Source organism: Pezoporus flaviventris, unplaced genomic scaffold (genome assembly GCF_033815535.1).
Source record: "Pezoporus flaviventris isolate CSIRO_AGI_PZ_B2104156 unplaced genomic scaffold, CSIRO_AGI_Pfla_v1 ptg000070l, whole genome shotgun sequence".
In the NCBI taxonomy this organism is placed as follows: Eukaryota; Metazoa; Chordata; class Aves; order Psittaciformes; family Psittacidae; genus Pezoporus; species Pezoporus flaviventris.
The window spans coordinates 6,906,564-6,923,934 of record NW_026892618.1 but is presented as its reverse complement, the minus strand read 5'-3'; the positions used below and the strand labels follow the sequence as shown (position 1 = coordinate 6,923,934).

At 46.5% G+C, this 17,371-nt stretch overlaps 2 long non-coding RNA genes across 3 annotated transcripts; one reads left to right on the top strand and one right to left on the bottom strand.

Annotated features, from left to right (window-relative positions):
- Positions 1-3,544: 3,544 nt before the first annotated feature.
- On the top strand, positions 3,545-3,943 carry LOC133278956 (uncharacterized). The gene is made up of 2 exons (XR_009746734.1): positions 3,545-3,751; positions 3,842-3,943. It is a non-coding gene; the product is annotated as an uncharacterized LOC133278956 (long non-coding RNA).
- LOC133278955 (uncharacterized) lies at positions 3,748-11,479 on the bottom strand. 2 transcript variants are annotated; one of them, XR_009746732.1, is made up of 4 exons: positions 11,100-11,479; positions 9,601-9,674; positions 9,351-9,509; positions 3,748-5,311 (listed from the first exon to the last, which is right to left on the bottom strand). It is a non-coding gene; the product is annotated as an uncharacterized LOC133278955 (long non-coding RNA). The 2 variants fall into 2 exon arrangements; XR_009746733.1 differs by lacking the exon at positions 9,601-9,674.
- Between the last annotated feature and the right edge of the window lie 5,892 nt (positions 11,480-17,371).

Sequence of the window (17,371 nt, the reverse complement as noted above, 5' to 3'; positions counted from 1 at the left end):
TGAACACAAGCAATTACAGCCTGAAAAATTGGATACAGCTTAAACACAGCAATCCAACACAGACAAGCCTGTGTATGCTCGCCCGGTATGTTAATCCCTACCTTACAACAGCTCTTCCACAAGCTTCTTTCCTTTGGGGCTCCCTCTGCCTGCAGCATCCCTCGGTTACACACCCAGGTAATCCTTGCAGAGGACTTCTGCTACCATTTGAAATCTTTGCCCTCACCCCGTGCCCTATGACACTTTCTTCAGCTGCCTCCCTAATTCTCTGACATGTAATTACCCTCCCACTTTCCTCAGGGCAACACCTCCTGCTCTGGAGACTCTGATACTGGTGTCCCCTGCAAGGCTTCCAGCCTCAGCTGACCTGGCTTGATCTCCATCCTCCACACAGCCTACCAGTCTCACCTGCCTTCACTGAGGAACACAGGCAGGTGAAAGGCAGCACAGCAAAAGGAGGAGCCACATCTGGATCAGAATGTTAGCTGTGCTGTCTGCAGGACTCTGCAACCCTCTGCTTCCAGATTTTCTTTCATTCTAAAGAACAGAGGGGCTGATGTCTTTATACTTGCCCCCTATGAAAGCCATTGGCTGCCCAGACACAAATACCGCAATCAGACCTTCAGGGTGTCCCCTCCTTTCCCCTTTCACTTGTTCTTTACTTCCTTTACCCTCACCTATGCTCTCCTTCTTCCCCTCTCAACTCCAAAAGGCTGGAATAAAAGTGTTGCCAAGAGGATATCACTGTCACAGCAAGAGCCAGCATGCCAGCACCCACCCAGGACCAGTGATCCTGGACAGATGTGGGTTTGCAGCATCTGCAAGGTCCTTGGCTTTGTCCTTTCCTTGCACCCCACAGGGGCTGGAGGGACAAAGACACAAACTGCAGGGCCAGGCTGGCTCCATGAGCAGGCTGCAGCAGTTCCCTGGTGCCTCTGGGCTTGCCACAGGGCACAATGCAATCCCCCTCACCTCACCAGCTCATTTGTTTCTAGGAATCTTGGAAATGACACAAGGCACTTCCTCCCCTTTAAACCTTGATGGCTGTCTTCCATTCACAGGTGTCCTCACTTGCTCCATCTGGGACAAGGGCTCTGCCTTCAGGTATATAACAACTTTAGAACAACTTTAGGTGTACAGCAATTTGAAGGGCTACTCTGGCTCATGATTTTGGTAAAAGGCTGACATTTTTTCTTCTTTCAGACAAGGAGTGTCTGTGTCTGTGACCATGCTAAAACATCCTGAGCTCTCCCAATGTTGCTTCCTTTGACTCCGTCATGGGCCACATAAGCACAGAAACTGTTTGTCATTCTTCTGCTGTGCATTGGATCATTTTAGGCTTTTTATCTGCATTTGATAAAAGTGTAGGTCACAAATGGGCAGCTTTTCAGAAGTGTAAACAAATTCATCTTGTAGTTTTTCATGTGAGTCATCTCGTCTTAGATCTGTTGCAAAAAATCTCTTATCAGCCTGTTTCACAAAGAACGCTTATTTTGATAGCTACATGACCCGTTCCTGGTGTGTGTTGTTTCAAAGCTCTGTGCTTCTCTTCCTGACTAAAAATGGATTTGGAAGCAGGGTTCTTATTACTGATTGAGGTAATTTTTATCTTCTATAAAAACAGATACATAGACAGCCATGGCAGAATAATGATCCCACTGAGATGAACACTGGTGTATTTCCTCTTGTAAATAAGTATGGTTACATTCAATGACAACATGAGCCATTGTAGCCAGTAAGGCCTTAGAACAAGAGAATCTTCTTGGGCATCTTAGCATCTCTCCAGACAAAGTCAGCCTTCATACATCATTAACTCTTTACTCAGGACACCATGTTAAGGACTGCACAGAGAAACTGTAACAGCAGCAGCAACTGATATTCCCAATAGTTTACAAAGGTCAGAGCTATTTAACACCCATGCCCTATGATGAGGGTCAGTCATGCCAGACCTGGAAATAGACTTCAAGCTTTCTCATTCTGTAATCCCATTATCCCCTGTTCCCCACCTCCACAGCAGCAGGAATCCCTGCCCCTTCTTAGGTTCTCTCCTACATCAGCATCCCTGCTGCCAAAGCTCCGAGACAGGTAACGTGATGGGAATGTGCAACAGGATCCCCCAGCCTTCCTTTCTCACACATCTGCCCTGTACTTGCTGTCCTGCAACAAGTCCCCTTTCTCACCCAAGCTTTTGTGCTATGCTCTTTACCCAGCATTGCCCATTTCCTGCACATCCTCTCTTGCACATTACACATCCCCCTTGCCTTTGCAACACTGACCTTCTGCATCATCTCCTCTCCATCATCTGTCTTCTCTCCAGACTCATTTTTTCCAACATCTACCCCCTCCTCTCTTTTTTGGGCTTAATCAAGACTGAGTTGATGGTGTGATGTTAGCCACAAAGGATAATCTGGTCATTTAATCAATTTAATATGGACACAGCAGACTGGCTTTAAGTCATGTTAACTGGATCAAGTTAGAATCTAAGAGGTGTACACTAACTCCTAATTGAAGCCAGAAATCTGTGTTTCTTTGTGTGCCTCTCAGTTTTTATCAGTTTCTGACATGCTTTCCAGAAGTCTCTCGGGGTTTTTTCTGGCCATCATCTTTTGGAACCTGTCTCTTTTTCCTCCCTTTCTGCCCCAAAGAAGATCCTTTACACAATGTTTTCATCACCCTAAACAGGACACAAGTCTTGCTTTTCCCTTCAGACTCAACTACTCACAAGGTATTTTTTAACCCATTCTCAGGTGAATCACATGGCTTTTCTCATTTAGCTGCTTCCGCTTTGCATGTGTTTAATATGTACTTGTTTCTCACTACAAGTTTATTGTTCCTGCCTCTAATTCAAAGACAATATTTTTTTAATAGAAGAACAAAGAACTTATTTTCCATCTTAGATATGGATGAGGTGAGGCCAGGATCCAGGAGGACCGCTGCTGATCATACAGGGAAGCAGAGAGGGCACAAAGGAGAGACTAGAATACAAGGCTGGAATGAAAGCATGAAGGCAAAAGGTTACAGATAGGGCTGAATAACAGCTAACATCAAGATCAACGAGGAGGCCTGATCCCACCTTCCCAGGGGTGCCTTTGGTATCCAGGACAAGGCAAGTGGTAGCAAAATCCGGATTGCATAATGGGGGCCAACCTATTCCAGCACTCCCCTCTGTCGGCCAGAGCCCGGGGACACCGAACAGGGAGAGCTGTGGTGGGGACAGGGCGCTCCCTCCTGCCCTGTGAGACAAGGGAACCACTATGATAGACAAACCTGTCTCTATTAGCTGACACAGCATTCTCATTTGAGGTTGAGGATGGGTGAAATATTGAATCACAGACTCACAGAATGGTTTGGGGTGGAAAGGACATTAAAACTCATCCAGTTCCAACCCCCTGCCATGGGCAGGGACACCTTCCACTAGACCAGGTTGCTCCAAGCCCTGTCCAACCTGGCCTTGAGCACTGCCAGGGGCGGGGTGGCCACATATTGGGGAACGTTAGCTAAAGTCTAGATACTTATTTTGTGTTACTCATTCAACTTTAAGATCAATTAGTCTTTTACATCTTTAAATGCACACTAATACACTGCAACACTCTTGTCTCCTTATGACACCTAACCATTTCCTCCTCTGGACTGGCTTTTCTTTCCTTGCTGCTGTTAAAAAGAGAATACAAGCTACAAGAAAATGATAAACAGGAAGCCTTAAAAGGCCAGACCATTTACAAAACAACACGTAGGCACACATATCCATAATGTAGTGTGGATAACGCAAAATAGCGTGACAAAGTTTATTTAGCTGTATCCTTTTGCACTTAAATACTGATGTATGATCTTGTTTTAACAGGCATGAAGAGCTTGGCCTGCTCTCCAGATGTACACAGATCTGTAAAATTTCCTAGAGCTTTTCTGTTGACAATACAATATAGAAAACACTATTATTTGGCTACAGCAGGGCTCTCACTGTTTTGTTGCAGGGGATCTGCAATGAACATCATGTCTGTGGCATGTGTATTGAAGAGTTTCCTGATCTCCTTCCTGTGCCCTAGGACTGCTGGCTTACAGCCAAGTCTCATTTTTCCTAAGGTTCCCCAGCTCTAGATCTTTTTGCAATTTAAAATTCCCTTTGTCTTGCTTTTAGTTTCAAGTTTTAGACAGGTTTCCTGGGGTACTTAAATCATGGAAAGCATTCCTTCCAACACACGTTCACTCCCCAAACCTCCCATCTGCACCCCACTCTCTGATGCTCATCATGGAGCTTCCCAGCTGCCCTCCCAGTCATTCCACGCACTGCCTCTCCTCACCCCAGCTCTCCCACCCACTCCCTGTTTTCTTTTCTCCGTTTCCCTCACCAGTCTCCCTTCCTTTCTTTTCCTTTCTTCCTTCCTTTATCTTGCTTTTCGTGTTCCCTGAGTGACTCTAAGGCTGCCAGGACTAGGCAGATGAGCCACCCCGTCTCTTGAATTAGCTGATTTAGCCAAATTAGCTTTATTAGCTACATCAGCTGTGTGCGTTACAGGGAAGCCCTCTTTCCAAGCTCACCTCTGCCATTCCTGGAAAAAAGGGCCACTTTTAGGGATTCAGTTTCCAGCTGTCTGACGCTGTGAGCCCAGCCAGAGCAGACGGGAGGTGTTCGGGAGCACCCGAACAGTTATTTATGATGTAAAAATGCGCCTGTTGCCCCTGGAAACCGGCTCTCCCGCTCGTCTCAGGCAGGGGTTGCTAAGCGATGCGCCTGTGCCTGGGGGCAGGGGGCTAAAGATGTGGCAGCACTTCTTTTAGGAGGGACCTGTTGCAAAATAGAAGGGCAGGACTGCTGCCGCTTCGTGACAGAGGCTACGGAGGAGATGGCTGACTTCCCGCAATGTTTAACTGACAGCTATGCAGCCCTGCACCCCCCTGCTCCTCGGGGCTCTCCCGAAGCCTGCTCGTCTACCTCAACGCCTGTCCTGAGTTCACCCTTAGCTATTTTCGTTTCTGGGTCACCGAGAACACATCTGCAATAGTCAGCAGCAGCTGACTGCAGAGCGGGTTGGCACATCCATGCTCCTCTTCATCAGGAACACACGCCACATCACACAGCAGCGCTCCGCCGCTGCCCCGAGCTGCACAAACCCCACCATCTGCGTGCCTGGTGACGAGAAAATCACGCCGGCTTGTTTTGTTCTCTCTTTCCTTTCCTTTTTGGTAGGCAGGCTGTGCAAAACGCCCCTGCAAACCTTCCAGGCAGGAAAGCAGCAGGAATTGAGCAGTCGCTGCAGAATCCTGCCGCGCTTAGACGGATTTCTGTTGCCATCTGGTGGCAACCGAAGAGCACCTAGAAATGTAGAAGAAGTGTCAAGATCTGCGCCTCCGCTACTAAGTCGGGCTGGTTTTCCTCCATTTATTCCACAGGCGTTTACTCTGGCCACATCACAATTCCGTCACTGTAGAAGGGAGCGAGGGAGATCGTTAATGATACTAGATTATTTAATTATTTAATCCAGTCTAGATTCCAGATCATTCCTTGCATTGCAAGCTTTCTCCATGGTTTTCAAGTCAACACAGCCAGTTTTCTTGACTCTTCCATGTGCTGTAGTCAAGACTCTGTCCTAGCCTCTGAAGCCTGCAGTTTTGCTCACCCTAAATTAGAGATCCTCACTCTAGCCCCAAGAGTTGCTGAATGAATCATCCACAGTGGGTCAGTTAATGAGCATAAAATTACCAACCTCGCCTGCCTGTTGCAGAAATCACCTTATAGGATTGCACCCCTGTTTACCAATGCACATACACACCACCAGCCAGCCTCATTCCCTCTCTAGCCAAGGGACCCGTCACTGGTTTAGGGGCAGAGGCCTCATGGAAGACAGAGATCTCGTATCAGATAGTATGCCCTGACATGTTCTTTTCATGGGCACTATTGCAGCTTCTGCTGAAGCCCGGCTTAAACTGCAGCGCAAGAGTTTCTGCAGGTAGCCACAAATTCACCCTCTTGTCATCACTTTATCCTCTGGCAGAGAATTATTCCCTTCCCATTTAAGAAGGGCACCAAACCCAAAGACTGCATGAACAATTCAGAAGCAGGGCATCCTGATGGCATTTGACTGTAGCCCTCTGGGTTTTGTTCTCATTTATGCTTAGCTCCTTTTTGGAGCCCTAACTTTGTCTTCCCTCATGCCACCCTTGCTCTTGCCCCTGTTCCCTGCGCCAGCCTGCTGGAACTACCCAACCTCCTTCATGACCATCTTGCACAAACTCCAGCAAACTGCCTTTACCAGTCAGGCACGCAGTCCCCTGTGAATTTCCAAGTCTGGTGTTCCCAGAGGCAGGGATGACTCATGACATTTTGTCACACCCAGTAACGCAGATGATGAAATCCCAGGAGCAGCCGGCCACACTCCAGCTCCATGTGGATGTTGGTGCTCCTGACTCCTGCCTCTTAGGCCAGGAGCAGGTCTTCATTCACTCCAAACTATTTTGTGACAGTGATTATTTGGTTACACAACCACACTAGTAAATGAAACAGTGGCTGGAAGTGCTCCCCAGCACTGAAATATAATATTTGAAGTTCTATTGGCAGCCAGCTCGCAATCTTCCAAACATTTCTTTGCACGGTTTAGGAGTCAGCACATGGCAAGGAATGGTCCAGAAGTCAGTCTGCATGCAGCCAGCCTGTGCTGGTGGGCAAGAGAGTTTAACAGCATGGCTACTCCATGTCCATTAGCCTCAGAATCAGGGAAGAGTTCTGTTTGATTTAGTAACACAGAGTCAGCCTTTCTCTCTGAGCGGGCACTGAGCCAATTTATAGACACTTTGTTCACTTTTCATACTTCCCAATTACTTTAGGCTCTCTGCATGGTACCAAAATAATCTGGAGCAGGGACTAATGGAGTTTAGGTCGTAAGTTATGTTTCATTAGCATGTCATGTAATGCTTGATTCACCATGATGGCAGAGACAAGTTTATTGATTTTTTTGTCTCCTTGGGTTTTTGTTTGTTTGGTTTGGTTTTGGTTTTAAGTTGCATTGCCTTTTTGCATTGCTATACCACAGAGCTGTGCTTTACCACATGACTCCCACTGATTTGATTCCAGTCACAAAGACTCCAATCAGAGCCAAAGCCAATGCTGGCTTGAAACAAAGCCAGGTTACTCTGAACACTAACATAGGATTCATGTATTCCCAGAGCTTCATCTTCAGACCCCCATGTTCTTTCTGAGCTGGAAAGGAGCGCTCACTTAAATCTTGTGCTGCCTATCAAGAACTGAAGAGGAGTACTGGGAAATACAAGTACCTCTTTCATTGTATTCCTGAGCTACTGGCTTGCATGTGTCAGATATCACTACAAAGCCACAGTTGGGGAAGCGCAGACTTTCTAAATCCTACAGGAAACAAACGTTTTCCAGGCCAGAACCGGTCATTTTGAGTATATGGCTCCTCATCTTGCTGAGAGTAATTCTTCCAGGGTCTCAGGCTGAGCTCTGAATATTTTGCATCATCACCAAGTACATGTCATAACTGCAGCAGTGCCATTTTAACTCAGAGCAGAACTGCTGGCTCATACTATCCTTAAGAAGGGCTAAGGACAATTCACATTAAGATTTCAAAGCTTACAGATTGAACCAAGCCTACTGGTGTTCAGGGACTCTGCAAACTTTTACTTCTAATTTGTTACCAAGTTACCAAGTAATCTCTCTCCCTCACACAGACTCCTTAAACAGAAGACACTATTTCAGGACAGCAGCCATTCAAAAATCCTTTGAAAACCTTACACGAGCCTTTGAAATACTTCTTTTTCCCTTTTATTCATCCTTTGTCTCCTCAGATATTTGAGGCAAAGATATTTTGATTATGCACAAGAATGCAGTTATCCCAGTTCCTTCCCTGGACAGGTCACTGATGCTGTCTGTTCCTATAAACCACCAACTTCAAAACACAAATAGCAACACTGTCACAAAATCCTGCAAGTAATTAGGACCGTGTCTGGCCAGTGGTAACATTACATGAAGGACTATGTTGTGCTTTCCAGGATGAACTGATCAAAAAACAGTTCAGGGAAGAAACTGAATTAAGTTTGGTGGCTGTTTCCTTTTCCTGTTTCCACTCTACCACCTTAGGCTGAGTGGAAGTATTAGACAGCAAATGGCTATGAAAGGAAACTTAGGTCAACCCCCTTCTTCAGCTCTGTACCTTCATTTTAAATTGAGTTATGTTTCAGTGTGACTCATACGCCTTTGAGACATCCTTCACTACAGCCTCTCCTGGTCATCAGTCACCTACCAGATAATTTGGTGTCCTCAGCTAGGATGTCCCGCCTCACAACATCTCAACAGCTTCTGGAAGCATAACCCTAAGAAATACCCCTGTCCCAACTGTACTGTCATTGAGAACAGCACAAGATACTTGTGGGAGCTTTCTGAAAGCTAGTGAAGTATTTGGCTCTATCACTTCCTTCGGCAATGAATTTACCAGCGTAATCTCATGATCTGGAAAAGCGTTTCCTCATTTTCACTCCCCAGTTTCTCTGAATGGTCCCTTGTTCTAAGATTGTGATACAGGAAGAACAGAAGCTCCAAGTCTACTTTTCCTACTCCAGCAACTATTTTGCAAATTATCTGTCCATTTTCATATCTCTCCTTTCCAAAATAGCAACCTCAGTTTTTCCAATACCTCTCCCTGAGTCCTTACGTGGATTAATAGCTTGTGTCATCATTTCCTGAAGTCTCCTCTTTAAGGGCAGACGTCCATGTCCCCCCCAGAGCATTCAGGTAAGATTGTCCACACAATGGACATCACACAATGTGTAATGAAATCTCATGTCTGTGATTGATGTAGAGTTAATTTAAACCCCAGAAGGAGTAACATCAGCCCTTGCCATTGCACTGTTGATACAGAATTTCAATTACTGTGTGCTGTCCAGATGCCTTCCCTGTTTAGGTCTGATCAAAGTATTCCAGAAACCTCTCTAACACAGTTACTCTGAGTAACTTTATCTTCTGCAGAGGTTGCTGCTTCGCTGTTCACTTTTTTCCTCTTACCAGATGAACAATAAAGAAACACAACACAGGACACAGGATAAATCCTTAAGAGATTCTGCTTTTAACCTTTTGCCATGAAAATTAATTGCTCAATTCCACCCTTTGCTTATAGGCCAGTTCTTGTTTAAAAAACAGTTCTTCTCATCTTACACTGTGATGCTTAATGCTTGAAATTCTTACACATTTTTTGTTTGCACAGTTTAGGGGAGGCCAATTTTGAAAGTCCATACTTAGTTCTGATTTTTTTTTTTCCCCTACTGTTCAGCCTGACTTGGGCCACCTTATACATATTCAGTCTTAAACTAGCAGCATCCTTCCAATTAAAAGCTCCTTTCCCTACCTGTTGCTTACCACCAGGTGTGTTTCTGGACAGATTCCTTCCCAGTCTCCATTTTCCTCGGCAAAGTTTTTAAGACCAAATTTCTGGTGATAGTATCTTTATTCTCCAGAAAATCCTAGAGGCCATTCTTACACCTGTTTCCATTTGAATTAATCATTACTGAGAATGAATTATCAGAATTATTAACAATATTCTATAGAAGATTTTTAAAATAGAAAATGCTCTTTATACTTTCCTGGATCCCATTTACCTTTTAGCAGTTCATTGTGTGTGACCAGCTAATACTCAAAGATCCTTTTCCTCCTTCTCTTTCATTTCCAGGAACTGAGTTCCCAGGGGGAATAAATAAATAAATAAATGTATGTTAGTCCCTATATTCATGGCACTAAATTTTGCATACCTGAATCTCATCCAAGATTTCATTTCATCCAAATCTCAGAGGTCTTTCAGTATTCATCTATAATATCCTATCATTCTGTCCTGGTGCCATGAGCAAATTTCATCCAAATGCTCTTTTTATTTATGCCAAGGCCATGAATTCAAATATGAAGCAAGATACAGCCCCAAAGTGACCTACATTAGTAATCACTTTTCCCTGTCAGGATTCTGCCTTTGTGGAGCAGCCTCATATGCCTTTTAAAAATCTAAACATATCAGATTAAATGTTCCTCTTTTATTAACTTCTTTATTGACACATCCAGAAAACTGAGGAGGTGATTTATGAGATACTCTCTGCTTAAATAATTCATCTTGGTTATCATAGTCTTCCAGGTGCTTTGACACATTTTTAATTACCGTTCTGACCAGCTTTCAAGAAACAGATAGAAACTTCAGTATTCTATTTCCCTGCTTCATCCCTAGCACCTTTTATTTAATTGCAGTTACAGTCCGTATTGTCTCTCTTGATGCTCTGGTACCATGGCATCTTTCTCTGAGAAAACACATATTTCCAAACCCAAGAATCCCAGGTGCCCAACTACTTCTCACTTGAAGCTCTCTGGAATTCTTGGAGGTATGCCATATTATGGTTTACAATTATTAGTTTGGTCCAACATTTCTCCTTACAAGAGCTCAATCTCAAAAAGCTGCTTCATTGTAAAAAACAAACTGTTCACAGGATAAGAATATAAAAGCCTCCTACATCCTCAAACCTGAAGGTAGCTATGAAAAAGCAAACTCTTTCTTAATTGTTCCCTTAACCTCCCTTGATTCCAACACATCCCGTAATTCTTTCACAGCCTTCCCGGTCCTCACAGCCTGGAAGACTTTCATTTATACTTTTCATTAATTTCATTGTTTGCTCCATGACTTCCCATTCTAGCTTCCCTCCTAATTACTACATGCTGCAAATTCAAGATTCTGCCTACTGTAAATTTTGAACAACCTCTTGCCTGACTCCCAGCTTCTCAGAAATTATAACTGAAGTCACATGGGTATCCTAGTTTTCTTTTGATCCTCAGGAATGCTTGTCATCTGAGACTATTATTGCTGATATCATAGGTATCCACAGCACTTCTAACGATTTTAATATTTTACTATTAACTCTGATGTCTACTTCTCAGTCAGAATGCAACAGCATGAACTGCTCATTAGTTTGAGCTACTGCGATCAAACCTTACATCCTGTCTACACTTTCATAGCATCAGCTTTTGAAGTGGTAGACAGCCTGCTAATCAGACTTTCTGTGTGTCAGTGTCTGCCAAGTGCAGTGGCTCTTTGAAAAGCGAGTTGAGATGGTTCTACATTTACCGTTTCACAGCAACTTCTGTCCTCCCTTAAGGAAGGCAGAGCTTTCCTTGCTGTCAGTCCTGGGATGTGACCACAGCTTTCCTTTCCTGGCACCACTGCCTAATATGAAGACCCAAACTCTGAAGCACAACCCAGGGGTTTCCTTTAAGGACAGTTACTAATTGATCCTGTGGTTTGTTCACTATGACTATCTGAAACTTAGAATACAATTTTGTCAATTCAGTACAGAAAGGACCAATATCCAGCTTCCTCTCTTACAGCTATTCTTTTAATTCTGCAGGGTTAACAGGCAAGAAAAGCAGTAAAAATTATCTCAGCCCGCCAAGCCAGAAGGTTAGTCAGAATGCACCTAAGCATCTTAACTGCTGAGTAAGAAGGTACTTTTTACCAGAGAATCGCTAAAAAGAAGAAGCTTTTTACCAGAGAATCGCTAAAAACTCTGCTGCATTGTTTTTTGTATTCATTGAACCTGTCTAACATAACGTGTAAGAGTACCTCTGAGCTTTTGGGCCTTAGAATCTGATACTGATTATAATTTTGTCTAACTACTGAAAGGTCTTATTTGTAAGTACTTCATAATCTTTAACATAGGAATACTACATAAACCTTCTGAGTTAGGAAAGTTCAGTTATCACAAAAATAATTTTCTCATGGAAAAATTTTTAGATGTTTTACACTGAAAGAAAACCAGCATGAACTGAAAATGCACATAGAACAAATTCACTTCTTTCACTAACATCCCCTTCTCTGTCCAAGAAAGCTCCTTTGTTTCATCCAAGTCTGCTAGAACAAAGCACAGCAGAACAGGCCACTGGTAACACTTCAGAAGACCGCAAAGCACTGGCCAGCCAGGAATCCCATCCCCAGTTGTCCCCTGCTCTCTAGCCTTATGAGCACCAAAATCATGCAGAAGTCTGCATTTAAGTATGAATTCTGTCACCTCTGACTTCACACTCCAAGCTTTTCAGCTTGAATGGAAGCTCCAGAACAAGATTCCTGTGTCCGATTTCCCCCCACTAGTCTAGAAGATATCGCTCATGGAGGCCCATTCAGAGCACATCTCCGTCACAAAGAACCCATAGGAAGGGATGGGCAGATCAAGCGTGTCATGGTTAAAACATTTTCCCCAGCTTGAGGGAAATGTGGATCCCAAATCCTGCCTCCCCACATTGCTTTCTATCAGAGATACCCAGTCCGAACATGCACTTAAGTATTTTGCTGTAAGCATTTGACATTTTGCATCTCCCTGGTATCTCACATATACTGATTGAATGTCCTGAAGACTGGAGTTTATAATCCATCTATTTTTGTCTCCATTAATATTTAATCATTCACATAAACAGGAAGAGCTTCAAGTAAAAAAGGCTTAAAGAAGCAACTGCCTCCAACTATCCAAAGCTGGTAACAAGCATTTACCTAAGATATGCTAGCACATCTCTTTCAAATACGGCATTCAACCTTGGGCAGGCCCAGAAGGAGCAGTTTCCTTCTGCTCATGATCCTTGGGAATGAGCCCCACTCTGCTCCAGTACTTATCTACAGTCACTACACCTGTCTGAAAGACTGAGGGTGAAGCAGGTGCCAGGTTTAAACATTTGCTATAGAGCTACAATAAGAATGAAAGTCCATTGCAGACATCTAAAAAAACAAGAACTCCTGTAGAGTTCACGAAAATAAGAGACCAAACACAGGAGAAAGACTATTTTGTCCTTGCAGAGAGAAGGTCACGGTACACACTAGATTTAAAAGGCATAAGAGAACTAGAATGAAAAGAGACATTACCAATTAGGGGAAAAGCATCGGTTAGAACTTGTGCTTTATCAGTCGTCAAAAAATCCAATTGTGAGACCAAAACTTATAAGCAACCAAGCTTTGTTAGTTCTGCAATTCACAAAACTACCTGCTTCAAAGCACATTAAAGTGCAGCTATAGTCTGAAAAATTATTATCACAGCCAAGCCGATGGCTTGGAGCCTACACAGTCAGGCCTGGAAGGAACAAAGACCAAACCATCAGTCACTGAGAAATGGAGACTAGGTCTTCCCTCCTTTTGCAAAAGACTTCCTGTATGGAAATTACTACTAACGTCCTGCCTTAGGCTTCTGCAGGCTTCAGGAAAAGCCCCCTATAGTTGCAGGTCCTTCTGGAAAGGAGGGTTGGGCCCACAGCAGAGACAGGGTAGTCCATGTGAAACTGCTTCAATGGGTGGTGACAAGACAGAAGGGCTTCTGTCTACCTGAAGTATTCCATTATCTTTCCCAGCGACTGACATCTCTGAAGCAGGGGTGACTTTATTTTTTAATGGTACGCCGGCACACTCCTTTAGCAGTCACAGTTGTGACAGAACACACTCTGAGCTCGAGTGGAGCCTAGGTGGGGAAAGGATACAGTTCACCCTGTGAATTCAGTCACAGCTGCTGCGCAAATGACTCAATCAAATGTCATGGCTCCTTTTACTCCCATTTACAGGGCCGCGACCGCCAAGTATGACAGCAAGGGGGATGCTGAGCTCCCCCCTCGTCATCACCATCACACACCCAAGCGCCGCACGCTATGCTCGAACCGAGCACCCCACGCCCGGCACTGAGCACAGCACCGCTCCACCCGCAAACGCAACAGACGTTGCGTGAAACTGCGGGAGACAGCACGCAGACGCCGCCTGCCATTTTACACGCGCGCTGCCCACACGCAGGGAGGCACCGGCTACACGGCGACTCCGACGCGAAGCCGCCCTGCGCCGCTGCGCCATGAGAAGCGCGGCTGCACGCGCACGGCCCGACACCGCCATCCCGGCCGCGCATGCGCTGGCCGCCAGCCGAAGGACACGGACACGGACACCCGTCGGGGGCCGCGGCGCTCTCCGGAAGCCGTCGGCCCCGGACAGGAAGTGAGTGGTGCGCACAGTGACAAACAGCCCCGCCGCGGGGGCCCGCGCTCCGCTCCCGCCGGCCGCGCGGCCTTTTATGACTCATCTGACTGACACGCTGGGGGTGACCAATGGGAGCTGCTCCTCCCTTCCCTCTGGCCCGCCTTCCCTCCGGCAGAGGCCAATCAGAAGGATGAATTCTCCCCCGCCGCCGTCGCCCTTTGATGGACATTTGCAGGAGCCAACCAGGCAGCGGGCTGCGGGATACCCCCGCCCCCTCTTCCCGCCAATGAGTGCCGTGGAACGAAGGAGCTGGTGGGAGCGCGCCAGGCGCCCCCGCCCCAGCACACCAGCCGCCGCTCTCGCCCCTCTGGCCGCAGGAGCCGTGCCCCCTGTCTCGTGGGCCGGCACAGTCCCTGCGGCGCGTCCCCGCCGCGGCTGGGCTCCCCGCCACGCGTTCCCAGGCTGGATGCGACACGGGGCGGGGAGGAGCCGCCCGGGCCCTGCGTGCGGGGGCTCCTCGCGCTCTTAAGGTGGCCCCATACGCTTCCTGGCGGCCCGGCCGCGGCGGGGCGGGAGGAACAGCTTGTGTGCTGCCCGTTAGGCGGGGAGGAGACGGATACCCGCACGGTAGTGGCGGCCACCTGGAGTGAGGGCGGCGCAGAGGGTGCTCGGCGGCCTTACTGTCCCCGCAGGCTTCCGGCGCAGGGGGTGGCCCGGGGAGAACCACCCGCTTTGCCGTCCGCTTGAGGGGGCTGGGAGGAAGAGGAGGTCTGTGCTGGCTTAATGTTCCGGGAGATAAGAGCCTGTCACATGAGCCTGACTGCTGTGGAGACGGGGCGCAATCACACCGAGGAAAAGGCAGCTGGAGAACAAGTGTCTGCCGTCACAGGTGTCCGAGGCCGGGCCACCAAGCACGTCGTGCCCGGGCTCCCGAGCAGGCCCGGTTGTTGTGGTAGAGATGAAGGGTACACATGCTTTCTTGTAGTTAGTCTAAACGTGTGTTCTGAGGGCCCGGTTTTAACCACGAGTTTTAGCCTCTTGATCATTGCATGGGGCTACCCTGAAAAGGGGGCAGATAGGTCATTTCCTTGTAGTACGCTGATAAATGATTCAGGGAACATAACATGAGCAACTAAATTTTTATATGAACATTTACACACAAATATATAAAGGAAATATTTTGCTGGTTAAAAAGAGGTCTTGGAAAAAAAGCCACAAACTAACCACCAAACCCTACTCAAGGAGAAAAATACATTAGAATACCTATATGTTACTGAGATTACTGTGATGCCTGTTTACTACTAATTACAAATGGAACAGTCCTTCAGCTAGGAAGTGGAAGAGAATTCCTTCCCAAATACCATCAGTTTCATTGTCAAATAGACAAGTATTAAGAATTCAGTCATGCACAAATCCAATGGCATCCCGAGAAACAGTGAGAATAAAAAAATGCATTGAAACTAATGTAAAAAATTATGTGGTGACATTTACTTTTTTTCCCCATGTCTCCATCTGCTATTCTCTATGTTCTGCTTAGCTTGCAAAGGCTTTGGGATTAGGTTCTCTGAATGCTAAATATGATAATGGATTGTGAGCCATCCACGTGTGTATTTCTGCAATACTGATTCTTTGACTTGCCTCTCTGTGTCTTTTGTGGTTGTTGGATGGCATTTTTGTATTTACATTCTTTCAAGTAGTGGAATAAATTAGTTATATATTCATTTGGGAGAGGATCCTGAAAACCAAAAGGAAAAATAAATAGGGAACACACATTGGATGCCTGGCACATGCCAAATCCAACCACAGTTTTCTAACACCTCTGCAGTTGGCTATAGATCAAAGAAGTTGCAGATACCACCCATCAGTGCCTTCCAGCACAATGATTCTTCTGTCTTGTCTGTCAGTAGAGTTAAGAGAAACCTGTGCACAGTATGGACACAAATCCTACCTAGAGAGGAACTGGAGTGCTTGGTGTGTGAATAGCAGGGAGGCCCAAAGACCACCTAGCCCAAACAGAAGTCAAAGGAGAGGTGGAAGGCCAAGAGAACTGGAGCTAAGATGTTTATTCAGGACTGGAAGGAGGCTCGAAGAAAGGACAGAATAGCACACAGTTCTGATGTGAATGTGTGAGGGAATGAGATGGTTGTTGGCCCTTGGTAATGATTAGGAACACTGTAATGGGATCTGCAACGAGATAATAATATGGGGAAAGGGGCAGAAACTCCTCCTTGACAGACCAGGTAGTAGCATAAGGAGAAGAACTATGGACAGAGCTGCTAGCATAGAAGTGGAAAAAGGTTTGGTGTAGAGGAAGAAGACACAGCATTCAGAGAGACTGGAGATTGAGGTGCATTCCTGTTGACTTCTTGAAATAAATGCATGGGACACTGGCACAGCTTTTGACCTGTTGAAGGAATGCAAATGTAAAACTATCCATGGAAAGAAGAGATTAGGGTGTCTTTGAGATAGCTTGGGGTAGGACCCCCACGAGAGGGTGTTTCATGGTAATGCGTTTTGAATTTCCATGTAAAAGTGGCCTGCCTATAACACTGGCCTCATGTAGGGGGATCTCGGGCAGTGCCTGTTTCTTCTTACACACACATTTTGGAGTATTCGATCTATTTAGTTTACTTCACTGGAGAGAACCCTTTAATGTTGTAAAATAATGGATGGTTGCCTTGGTCTGGCCCTAAGACCAGCCTTGAAACATACCAAGAAGAGACTCCCAGTTTTCAGCCAACTGGGTAACAGTGGAACAATCAATGTGGGTTTTGGTATGGTTTTACCTGGTTGTAACACATCTGAGAGGTACAAATGGGTTGTGATGGAAACACCTCCCAAGATCCGGGATGTTACTGCAGTAGTTTATCGGCATATACAAAGAGTGAACAAAGAATACCAGGGATAGACTGTGGAATTTTCTGGGGAGCGAGAGGAGCCTCTGAGAGGGCTGGTCTGGAGCAGGGTACAACCACTCTGCCTTACGTGAGCAGAGATCACCCTAGGTGGCCAGCCCGATCCTGCCGCGCCTGGTCCTAGGCCCAGACCCAAGCAGCCATTCGGGAGCTACACCGGGCCGGAGGAGATGACGGGGTGAGCGGCTGCTGCAGGGGTAGCCCAACAGCTGCCGCTGCCAACTGGGGGGCGGCAAGAGGCTGCTGCTGGCAGCGTCCAAGGCGCAAGGGTCCCCCGGCCGGCGGCCATCTTCGGGGTGATTCGAAACCCCGGGCCGAGGTAGGAGCAAGGGAGGCCGGGGAAGGCCGTGGTCCCAGCTGGTGCCCACGAGCTGCCAGGCCCTCCGAGCAGAGCCCGGCTCTCACTTCCAGCGGGTAGAAGGGCCCAGCGGGCTGGGCAGCCGCAGGGCTCCCGACCGGCGCCTCCTTAACCCGGGGAGGCGGGGGCGG